The sequence below is a fragment of the Desmodus rotundus genome, chromosome 8, assembly GCF_022682495.2.
Source record: "Desmodus rotundus isolate HL8 chromosome 8, HLdesRot8A.1, whole genome shotgun sequence".
NCBI lineage: Eukaryota > Metazoa > Chordata > Mammalia > Chiroptera > Phyllostomidae > Desmodus > Desmodus rotundus.
This window is the reverse complement of record NC_071394.1, coordinates 25067951-25080353: the sequence shown is the minus strand read 5'-3', so window position 1 is coordinate 25080353 and position 12403 is coordinate 25067951. Positions and strand designations below refer to the sequence as shown.

The 12403-nt window shown below is 45.3% G+C and overlaps 1 protein-coding gene across 1 annotated transcript in view; it reads left to right on the top strand.

The window, feature by feature from the left end:
* BAALC (BAALC binder of MAP3K1 and KLF4) overlaps positions 1–12403 on the top strand; it is a 77437-nt gene that overhangs the window by 23510 nt on the left and 41524 nt on the right. The window lies entirely within an intron of this gene.

Below are 12403 nucleotides of genomic sequence, written 5' to 3'. Positions count from 1 at the left end.
TGAGGGATGTCCTTCTGGCAATAAATAGTTCCTGGCCTGATTCCTCTCTTCCCTGGTCATGCTGCGGGGAGGAGTTCATTTATCAACTTCTTCATTTATTAAGGGTCTTAGAAGTCACCCTCCCCAGGCAAATGGAGTTCAGCAATTTGGAAGTTGTTTCTTGAAACCTTTTGGGTTAATCATTCATATTTATAGTAAAGGAGCTGAATGGTGAACTGAGGTTAACTCCTGTGAATGCCGGGAAACTGCCTTTGGGTCTCCCTGGTCTGGCTTGGCCCCAGCTGTTGGCAGTGCCGCAGAAATAAACAGTGCAAACCCCAAGAGGGCCTTTGAGACAAGGCCTTGGTGGAGGCCTGCCGGTGCCGCAGCTGAGCCGCAAGTGCTGTGAGACAGACCCTTACTCGTCGAACTACACTTCATACCAGGTCCCTGCTTTCTCTAAGTCACCCTCTCAATTGCTAGTCCTGTTCTGTATGTGAGGAAATTAAAGCTTACAGATACAAAAGAACTTTCCCAAGATCACACAGCTGGTAGAGCCAGATTCAAACCAAGCTTGCCTTACTCCAAAACCTTTCCCTGACACCAGAGTCCCAGGCTCTTTAGAATTCATGGGCCAGCAAACTTAAAAAATATGTATTTTATTTATTTATTTTTAGAGAGAGGGGAAGGGAAGGAGAAAGAGAGGGAGAGAAACATCAATGTGTGGTTACCTCTCGCACACCCCTTACTGGGGTCCTAACCACGCCCGCAACCCAGGCATGTGCCCTGACTGGGAATCGAACTGGTGACTCTTTGGTTCGCAGGCTGGCACTCAATCCACTGAGACAACCAGCCAGGGTGGATCAGTAAACTTTTTAAAAAATTGTGTAAAATTAAAATGGAATAAATATGTATATGCACAGGCTAATATAGATTTGCTAATTTTTAATTTTGCCATCAGGGCATGAACAAGCCCATTTCATTGGAAAGGATATTTCACACACATGAGAAAAATCACTTCTAAATTAATTCCACAGGTATTTGTGGAACACCTGTTATATGTCAGGCATTCACTGTTCCAGGCACTGCAGAATATAATAGTGACAAAATAAACAAAAATCCCCGCCCTCATACTTAAATCCTAAATAAGGCATAATGGATTAATTAAAAATAAAGAAAGAAAAGTATCTGGTATGTTAGCAATGAGTGCTATAGGAAAAACGGGGCAGGGGAGAGGGATATGAGTGCGTGGAGGAAGCGGCCGCTGCTGAAAAAGGTGGAAGAGTGCGCTGATCTTGCTAAGAAAGGACTTGGACAATCTTAGCACCCAGACATGCCCACAGTACTAACTCATTTTTCTCACTGTCCCAGCCCTGTACCCACTCCTCTCTGTGGCCCATCATTTGTAGCCCTCGCCCCGTGTGATCCTAGCTCCATAGAAGCTGAGATGCGAAGGACCAGGGAGGATAGTTCAAGGTCTGCCTTTGGTTGGTTTTGTCCCAGCCTTTTCCAACTGTGAGCTTTCAATTCCTGGGCTATTGTCTGGCTGAAGTTTTATCTTGCCTCAGACATGATCCAGGAGGTTTTTCATTGTGCCTCAATTTAAATTAATATTTCTAAGGAAGAACTATGAATCAAACATTTCGGCTTTTTGAGGGTGGAGGCTCTGGGGCCTCCCAGCCTGCCTCTCTACTATTCTGCTTTTCTCTTTGCTAAATGAGTTGGAGCTGATGAGTCCTGGTTTCTTTTCCCCATGTGTTTCCAGCTTTGGGTGGGAAGAAGATGTAGGCAAAACATTCTTTCACTCAATTTACCCAGGTTTTTCCTTTGTATTTTTTTGTTGTTGAATTTGTTGTTCAGAGGGATATTTCTCAAATTCCAGAAATAAGATGGTGGGGGTACTCGAATCTCAGAATTTGTTTCTCTGCTAGCTACCTATTCCACGCAAAATCCCCCAACTTCTCAGCAGCCTGATTCCTCTGGAACCTGAGTTTCTGGTTTTTATTGAGTACAGCTGCCCAATGTCCTCGTGAAGTGAGTAGGGCAAAGGCAATACTTGAAACCACAGAGTCCAGAGTTATAATTCTGACTCTGCCTATTACTAAATCAAGACTTTGGGAAAGTTACTTGAACTTCCTTAACCCTGTTTTTCTTATCTGTTTATTGGGATAATAAGAGTCCTTACATGATAGGGTTGTTAAGGGTGTTAAATGAGAGACCAAACCACACTACCCTAAGTGCTTTCTGTGTGTTAACTACAGATGGCTCCCAACTTACGGTGGCTTCACTTAGATTTTTTTGACTTTATAATAGTACCAAAGTACCATGATACACATAATAGGATACACATAATAAATGGCATAAGAGATTCAAAACTTTATTAGAAAATAGGCTTTGTGTTAAATGATTTTACCTGACTGTAGGCTAATGTGAGTGTTCTGATCACATTTAAAGTAGGTTAAGCTACATTATGATGTCCTGTAGGTTAGGTCTATTAATCACATTTTCAGCTTACTATGGATTTACAAGGATGTAACCTCATTGTAAGTTGAGAAGCATCTGTAGTTGACTTCTCCGTGAACTCCTTGAAATAGGAGTTGTTATTGTCTTTATTTTACAGAAGAAGAAACTGAATCACAAAGAAAATGAGTAGCTTTATGAAGGTCACCCGTGTTCCAGGCACATAGGGTGACGATTTTCACTGATATAGTTTCTGGTGGAGAAATTAGGAACCATCCAGTCCACCCTTGTCATCAGAGCTCAGCCCGGAGCTGCTACCCCATCGGATAACTTCATTAAAGCCGAAGGAATATATCAATGTATGTTTCTCAAAATGTTAAAAACGTATATTAAAATACTAAATATTCAAAATGTTAAATTAATAATATTTAATAAAATATAAAATATTTAAAATATTAAATATTAAAAACTCTCATACAAAGAGTCAGCAGGTGCAACTGTCTGCTAACTCATTAGTGAGGGTCACAGCAGGATGATACAGCCAGGTCAGAAGAGAATATGAGGGTGTGGTTATTAAAGGGCAGCACCAGGGATCTTAGTGCTGATGCAACTGTTCTGTGTCTTGACTGGTGGTGGTGGCTATATGAACCCACACATGTGAAGAAATTGTATAGGACTAACTACAAATACACAAATGAGTCACGTAAAACTGGGGAAATCTGAATAAGATGGGTGGATTGCACCAATGTCAACATCCTGGACGTGTTCTTGTGCTGGGGTCCGGGGAAACTGGGAAAGGGCACACAGATCTCTTGGTGTTATTTCTCACAAGTGTGTGTGAATCTTCACATGATCTCAAAGGAAAAAGTTTAATTTAAAAATAAAAGGACTCAGGTGAAAAAGAGACTATGAGGAACTTTTTAAAGGAGGCTGTAGAAAGAAGGAAATATGAGATAAGATTGCTCAATTAAATACAAAACTTGTTATACCCTATGAGGGGAAAACTACCCCATGGTCTTGGGATTATCTCCTCTCTCAGATGGAAGAGTCATCAGTCATCCATCCAAAGAACTGTGAAATGGCTGGGCCCTAGTCAAAAGCGCAAACAACGCCGCACACTCTGGAGTTTCTCAGTCTTGGCACTACCGACATTTGTGGCCCAGAAAACTGTAGTGGGGACTGTGCCGTGCGTTATAGGAGTTTAATGGTATCCCTGGCCCCTCCCCACTAGATGCCGATAGCTGCCCCCCAGTTGACAACCAAAGCGTCTCCAGATGTCTACTGGGGTGACGTCGTCCTGGCTGAGAACCATGATTCTAGACCCTAGGGCCCACAGAGGCAGAGGGCTTTCAGGTGAGCTTGTTAGGAAGTGCTCCGGACATGGCATGAATCATCTTTTAACATTCCCAAGTTTCGGATAATTGTTCTTTACAAATAAAACTACCAATTACAGGGTGGCTGTGCTGGGCAGAAACGCCATACTCCCTAGGAGGAGTCACAGACTTAGCAGTACAGGAGCCTTAGAGATTCACTAGTCCCGGTCCAAACTCCTCATTTTACAGCTGAGCGGTGGGAGGGGGACAGCTTCCCCAAAGGCAAACAGCTAGTTAAACTTTGTCTTATTCCAAAACAGATTTGAGGCAGTCATTTTGGAGCCATTAAAACTTTTGAGCACCAGTTATATGCCAGGTACCATACTAGGTTCCAGGCTTACAAGATGACTGACACTGGGTTTCTGTCCCAAAAGAACTGGTAGCCGTACTGGAGAGATGAGGCTGTGGGCAGGTCATTGCCGGAGATGTGTATTCAGCAGTGAGTGGAAGCGGTGTGAAGGTGGTGTTTGGGGGAAAAGGTGGAGGGTCAGCATGGCCTCAGGGCATAGGGGAGTCTCATGAAGGGAGTCTCATGGCCCAGGGCAAAGCATAAATATATTTTTCACCTGCATGAAAAGAAAATTGTCTTTGTGAAGAGGAACAAAACAGTCTTTAGAAAAAAGAAACTGTATTAAAACCTTTCCTGAGAACATCTTTCCAAATTAGAACTGTAATAATGGATTGAGGAAATAATATGACAAAAGCAAAAACTCTGCATTTCAGGTGTGCCAAGGGTGTTGGCAGGTGGGCAGTTCCTCGTGTGCAGGGCTTCTGAAAAATTGGGCCTTAATTTATATGTAAATAACAACCTTCACATCCCTTTCCTACCTACTAAAGTTGTCTTTACTAGTCTATAATGTATAAAACCTCGCTCACAACTATTACTTCTATATTACGGCCAGGTTCTGAGCTTCCTTTTATGTGACGGCCAGGTTCTGAGATTGCTGGCAGGCCCAGGAGAGGATGACAAGGGACAGGGCTGCAGAAATGGGGAGCTGTAAAGCCAAGGGAGCAGATGGATAGCCAAGAAATCAACGCTAGGACAGGTGGGCTAGTGAGAGGAATGTAACTGCAAGACAGGGAACAGAAGACGGCAGGAGCCGGAGGAAGAAGAAAACAGGTGGGTTAAAGCAGTACGTGCGGAGACCAGAGCAGGGTGGTGCCAGTGGCTTGTTGCTACCAGTCATTACAGGTTCTCAGGGAACTGACTGCACAGGAACCTGAACCTGGGACTTCCAGGCTGGCTGCACCAGGGCCCCTGTGCTTGGCTCCAGGGAGGAAATGGCCTCTGGAACCAAGACTTGGATGCTAACCTCCAAATAAAATCTTGGCAGAGCGTGAGTCCAGGCCTGGCTGGCACAGGAGCTGCCTCCCAGATATTTTATATACAGAGCATCGACCTCACACACTGGAGCAGCTTAAGGAAGGAGTCTTCCAACGTCAGCATCCTTCAAGCCCTGGCCTCCCTCCTGGGATCCATGGCAGGGGCCAGGGAGAGGTAACATGGAAACTACGGACCGTTAGGATTTCAGAGGAGGATCAGACAAAATAAGGGAGAGAGTGGGGGGCAAGGTGGGGTGCTGCTTGGAGTTCCTTGGAGTTCAGCAAGCTTTCCTGGGGAAACCCTTTCTGGAAAGGAGAAAAATATGCTGAGGTGTAATTGCAAAGATTATGTGAAGATAAAGGTAATATTAAAAATGAACCAAGACAAAGATTTTCAGATCTTCAGATTTTGTTATCAGTCCAGCTTCTTTAAGGCAGGTGACTCTGGATAACCCCAAATCTAGGGCTTTTCTGCTCTCCTTTCTTTTCTGGATAATTAGGTTAGAACTCTCTAACCTCAGTGACAGCATGCCTACAAACTAAGCTTGATAAGGAAAGGGAAAGAGGTGGTTTGCCTCTCCCTGGGATAAAAGATGAAGAGAGGAAAACCACCCTGGGGTTTGCCCCTGGAGTTTCCCCTGGGGTTTAGGGCCTTTTGGAATATTTAAAGGAAGAGAGACATTGTCAGGACAAAGAGTGGAGGTACAGTAGCCACTGGCTCTCCCGTAAGGGTCCCTCCCTACCACTCCCCTGGTCGTAAGGATGTGGGAGGGGGGGCCGGGTTGGTGGGAAGTTGTAATTTTAGAGCATTAATTTTTGCCAAAGTTCCCTGGGAGTCCGGCTGTGACTGGGAGTAGCCTGAGTGGTTTGAGGTACCTCGATGCCATTAATGAAATTCCTCCTGAGCTGTAGCTGAATCCTGTCGGTCTCCATGTGTGCTGATTTCCCCAGAACCTAGGGAGTCCACGGCTACAGAGGGTTTGGACCGAATGGCCCTAACAGAATAAAAGAGAATTTGGTTAATAGTAGCTATTACAGACAATAACCCCTCTTAGCACTTTCTATGGGCCAAGCATGCTGCATGGATTATTTCACTTGATTCTCACAGCCATCCTGTGAGGTAGATGCTATCATCTCATTTCACAGACCAGCAAGCAAAGGGTCGTGAGAATGAGCAGCTTGCCCAAAAGCCCACAGGGTAACTGCAGGAGGTGGGAATTCAGACTCTTAGAAACCGTGACTCCCCTGCTGCTTGAAGTCACCTCTAGCTTGTGCCCCTGCTGTGCGGTTAGACCCACCAGGCCAGGATGTGTCTTGCTCAGACGTGGCCCTGTGCTGCACTGGTGGCCGGGCCCACGTTAGTGTCAGGTTAGAGTCGTGTCCCATGAGCCTGGGACTTTGCAACTAAGTGAAGCTGAGAAACTCCGAAGCTGCCTTATAGAGTAAACCCCCCTGTTCACTGGCCATGGATACGTATAACCAGACCTGATATACCAGATGGATTTTCCAGTGTCCCTCTGGGGCCAGCTCCTGATTTCTTCTCACAGAGATTTTGAGTGGAGCTCTTAGCTGAGAATGGAACATGACATTCCCTTTCTACTTTGTCCAGAGCCTTTCCTCCTTTTGTCCTCATTCTGCCTCCTTTGCTGTCCCACGTCCTACCCTGGTCGGCCGTAGAGTTAATTCACGTCTGAGAATTCTGCACTTCTTTATCTGCAATTGTACAACATCTACACTCTAGCTACATTTTCTGAGGCTATTGCGTGAGGCTCCAGCCAGCTCCCTTCCCAGCGTGCTATTGTCTAGGTCCACACAACATCAGAGTGTTCGAAGGGTACTCACTTTTGAGCTGAACTCTGCAAAGGGTCTGCCTCAGCCACTGTTGTGCCCAAGTGGCTTTTCTTGCACTCTATGGAGAAGAGGGAGAGAGAGGCTAAGCAGGTGAATATATATGGACTTTCTGAGCTTTTAAGAGAACAAATTTGCCATCCAAAAATCAATGCTGTCTAGTGAGACTTAACTGTGGGTTGACAGTTAAGCGACTGGACTCATACACTATTTTCATGACCCTGGAGTCCAGAGGTGGAGCGGGTGGGAAGGGGTTTCTGTCCTCACAGCATTGGAGTGTGAGGTCCTAAGTGTAGGGACACCGTCTCATTGATTGGGTTGTGCATATGTCTCCATCAGGAGGAGCTAAGTGGCCAGGAATCCCTGAGGTCTGCATTAATCCCAAAATGCTTATCTGTGAGAGAGCTTTCAGCTGCAAGTAACAGAATCCCCTCCAAGGGCTGCTGGACAGTAAGGAATTTGTCATCACCCCTAGCAAGCAGCTGGGAGGCAGGACCACTCCAGGGTGTGTTAACTGCCCGGCGCGGCAGGGTCAGCCTTCCAGGTCTCCTTTGCTGTGAGGACAGGCCCTCACTCGTTCTCACACTACAGTGCTCACAGGCAGGGAGTGCAGTCTCCCCCTTTGTCTCCTTTCCAGAAGCCCCGTAGAAGATGACCTTTACATCTCATGGGACAGAACGAAATCACATGCTCACCCCAGAACAATCACTGGGAGAGGAGAAGATATTACCATCACTATCTCAGACCAGACGTGCTTTGTCCCCTCAGGCTGGAGAGGGGCTGCTGAGGAGCTGGGAGAGCCGGGCTGGCATTTCAGCCTCTGTCACTGGAGATGGTGTCTCTCAGGAAGGAAGGGAATGGCTGCTGGGTGGGCGACAAGCAAGAAGGCCAAAGATGATGGGAAGTGGGGGACAACAGGGAATGTCTTGTTTCTCTTACATGTTCAAACTGCTTCCATCACCAAATCCCATTGTCCTCATTCCCCTGGTTTTGGTCACCAGCCCATTGCCCTCTTGCCTTTGGACTCACCCACAGACACAACCATCCAAGGGCTCTGCTGACTCAAGACGTGCGGCACAGGTGGCATGGCCACGCACCACGTGTAGGTGAGAGAGGAGGAGATGGGAGGACCGGATCCGGGGAGGGACGCAGACCAGGTGGTTCGGACTGTGGGAGAGCCTCTCTGGCCCAGGTGTCACGAGGCATGTTCCCCTGCAGCAGATGGCTATTTCGGCTTCAGTTCAGCCACAACAGAAGAGCAGGGTCAGTTCTTTTCTAACAGAGGTCGGGATGAATAACTATGCAGCCCCACCATCCCTACTCCATACTGCCCTACTAACTATGAGTAATCCTACATGGGTTTACTCAGATTGACCCCAGGCATAGAAGTCTAACTGAATTCCCATGCGTGATCCCAGAAAGCAGGATAGGAAAACTCCCATCATGCCAGATGTGCTGGTTTCCTGTTGCTGTTATAACAAATGACCACAAACTTAGTGCTTAAACACTTCACTATCTTCCAGCTCTGTAGGTTAGAAGCTTGGTGCAGTGTTGCCAGGCTGAGGTGTCAGACAAGGCTGTGCTCCTTTCTGGAGGCACTAGGGGAGGATCTGTTTTCTTGCCCCGCCCGCCTTCTAGAGGCCGCCCACATTTCATGGTTCATGGCCCCTTCCTCCACCTTCACAGCCAGCGACACTGCATCTCTGTGTCTTTCTTTAGTAGTCACGTTGCCTCTGGGTTCTCACTCTTCTGATTCCCTCTTCCACCTTTAAGGACTCTTGTGACTGCATTGGACCCATGTGGATAACCCAGGATTATCCACTTTAAAGTCAGTTTAAAATATCAACCTTAATTGGAACTAGCAGCCTTAATCCCTCTGCAACCTTAATTCCCCTTTGCCATGTAACCTAATGTATTCACAGGTTCTGGAGGTTAAGATTGGGTTTTGGGGGGAGCTTTATTCTACATACCACACGATGTCTCCTGTAAGAGTTGTGGACACAATGTAGAGAGCTGCAGGGGAAGAGACCTGCCATTTATTGAGCACCTACTATGTATCAGACAGTAAACTAGGTGCTTTATAGAGATGATCTCATTTAATCTCACATTTGATCCCTCATTTACTAGTGAGAAAGTGCTGCAGAGAGGTTTAGTGACTCACCCAAAGTCACACAGCCGGTGTCGGTGGTCCCCTGGTTCATGCCGCCTTCTGTTCCCCTGCTAGGCCCAGGGGCTTCAAAATGCTCCTGTAAGGGTATGCGGGGGCGAGGAACAAAAACATAGTGAGAAGTCGCCTCCTGAACTTGAAGCCAAGGAGAATCTTCGATTTAAAATAGAGGAGAGCAGCACCCGGAAGTGGTGAGCCCTCCCAGGAGGGCAGACGACCTGCCGCTGATCACAGAAGGCCGTCTGGGTGCAGACGGAGGAGGCCCATCTGGGCTGAACCCCAGACGGCTCTCATTGACTCAGGTGATTTCTAACTTGCCTGATGTAGGGGCACCTTCGGAGGCTGGTCAAAGCGGGAGCTGAGTACGAAGGTCTGGGTTTCTTGTCCAGCCCTGTGCGAAGGGAGGGCACTAGTGTAATGGCAGGTAGCAGAGCAGTCTTACTGTCCCCAGTGTCACCACTCCAAAGCCTGGGTGGAGCAGCCTCAAAACCCTCTATTCTACTTCTTTCTGGTCTGACTCTATACTCACTAAGCAACTTTGTGCCTGATTTGGTCTTTTATGTGTAGCTGATTGGCTCTTCTGCAAAATCATGACTTTAAACCTCGGCCAGACCCTGATAACTGCAAGGTGATCATGTGACTCGGTCTGGATCGGCCTCTTCCCTCACTGCCTTTCTTTAACCATTCGAACCTTCCCCGCCCCTTAGGCCTTCTCTCCCATCCTTGGCCCTGTCTCCTCGGGGCTGCCGCTGCCTTCTGCTCAGAAACAGACACATAAATTCTTCCACTTTACCCTTCAAACTTTTCTGGGTTTTTTTTTTTCTGTTTTAATCTTCTTTTGGATTTTTTTCTTATTTCTGATATTTTCCCCCTATACGAGTTTGGAATTTTTGCATATTGTAGTGGTTACCCTAAAGTTTTCACTTACATAGTTAATTTATCAAAGTCTAAAGTTTATCAATACCTTTCCTTGTTCCTATGTTACTTTAATTCTTTCCTATAAAAAAGACACTGGTGGCTGCAAGGAACACAGAGGGGCTTTGCCCCGAGCCTCAAAGATAAGTGCTTCCCAAGAACCCTTAGGGGAGTCGGTGGGACTGGATTGCAGACGGGGAATCTGTGTGATAGCAGGCTTCTCTCCTCCCCCAGACACCGTCATTCTCAGGGGAAAAAGGATTTGGCCACCTGCCACCCTCTGGTTCCTGCTACTCCTTTCTCTTTAATTCCTAAACTATGAGTTTCCTAGTGTTGCTGTAACAAAGTATCACAGACTGGGTGGCTTAAAACAATAGGTATTTATTCTCTACCAGCTCTGGAGGCTAGATGTCCAAGATAATGAATGGTGCGGGCGGGGTTCCTTTCGGAGGTTGTGAGGGAGACTCTGTTGCATGATCTCCCCTAGCTCCTGGGGGTTTGCTGGCGAACTTCAGGGTTCCTAGGCTTGTAGAACAGGGCCTCGACATCTGCTTTCATGTGGCTTCTCCCTGCGTGTCTGCGTCTGAGTTCAGATTTCTCCTTTTTATAAGGAAACCAGTCTTCTTGGATTAGGGCCCACTCTAATGCCCTCCTCCCACCTAATTACATCTGTAACAACCCTGTCTCCAAATAAGGTCCTGTCGAGGTCCTGAGGGTTAGGGCCTCAACATATGAATTTTGGGAGGACACAACCCATTATACTAAGTAATACTTTCGAATGCATTAGTGGAAAAAAAATCACAGTGTATCCTAAAGCTTGCTAAACCTTTTGAACCTAAGGGTTTAACCCCAATGGTACTAATAAAGCATTATAATTTATCTTTTCCCCAGTTTTATTGAGATATAATTGACATATAATATTGGGTAAGTTTAAGGTGTATGACATGATGATTTGTTATACAAAAATATTGCAAAATGATTAACACAATCAGGTTAGTTAATACCTCCATCACCTTTCAGTGGTGTGTGTGTGTGTGTGTGTGGTGAGAAACTCAATGATCTACTCTCTTGGTAACTTTCAAGTACCCACACAGCAGTGTTGGCTCTAGTCGCCAAGCTGTGTGTTTCCAGAATTTATTCATCCTGCAACTGGAAAGTTGGCCCCCTTCACTTCACCTTTACCCCGCAATCCCTGGCAATCACCATTCTACTCTGTTTCTGTGAATTCAGTTTTTTATTTTTATTTTATTTTTTTCAAAAAGGTAGGTGGCAATTTTTATTATTATTATAAAAGCAAATTTTTTAAAACTTCAATTGTTTGAATAATTGCAAGAGCAGACTAAGGGCTTAATCCCCAAGTTCAGTTTTTTGTTTTATTAAGATTTCACACATGAGATCATACAGTATTTATCTTTCTTGTCTGGCTTACTGCACTCAGCATAATTCCCCCAAGATTCATCCACGTTGTTGCAAATGGTAGGGTTTCTTAGTTTCTTTCTTTTTTTTTTTTTTAATAAGAAAACATTTCTGAAGCTTCTATTTACAAAAGCTTTAAAGACATAATGCCCTCTGTTTTGCAAATAATGTTTTGTTTAAAAAGGACCACCCAGTTACAGCCCTGTACCATCAAGAATGAAACATGTACAAGGAAAGCAAACCAAGGTGGCTAACTTTTGGAGACTTGCCAATATCACTGACTGAAGCGCAGATAACACACAGCGTAACCTGCAGTCCCTCGCTTCCGGGCGGAGTGAACAATTACCACAATGTCTTCCTCCATGTGTGCTGGGCTAGTCGCATACTCTGCATGGCTAAACATTTTACAGTCCCTTTTGTCAATATATGTATAAAGAGATTGCAAGGACATATACAAAAAATAAACATTCTACTCCTCAGGTAATTTTATTAGCTATATATTAGCTATATGTGTGTATATGTGTACACACACATATAGCTAATATATATATATATATTTGTATTTTGTTGTTGTGCACCAAGCCTCTCCATTCTTTATCTTTGTAACACCTATTAAAGCACATTTTTTCTTCTAATTTAACTTGGTACAAAATATATCTAAAGATTTGCTATCTTTGGACTTTAATGAAATTGATTGATATAATCAACAAATCAAGAGCTCATAAGTATGGCTATACATTTTCAAAAAATTAAAATAAGGGTGAACAGTGATGGAATGAAAAGAAGCAGGACAGGGAAGGGTGCTGCATAAAACCACAGCAGCTCCAGCATCTTGGAGACCAGTTTCCCGGCAGATGATAAACATCCAGTCACAAACAAGGGATTTTTCCTGAAGGATGTAAAGCTGGCTTGAAAAAGTTCT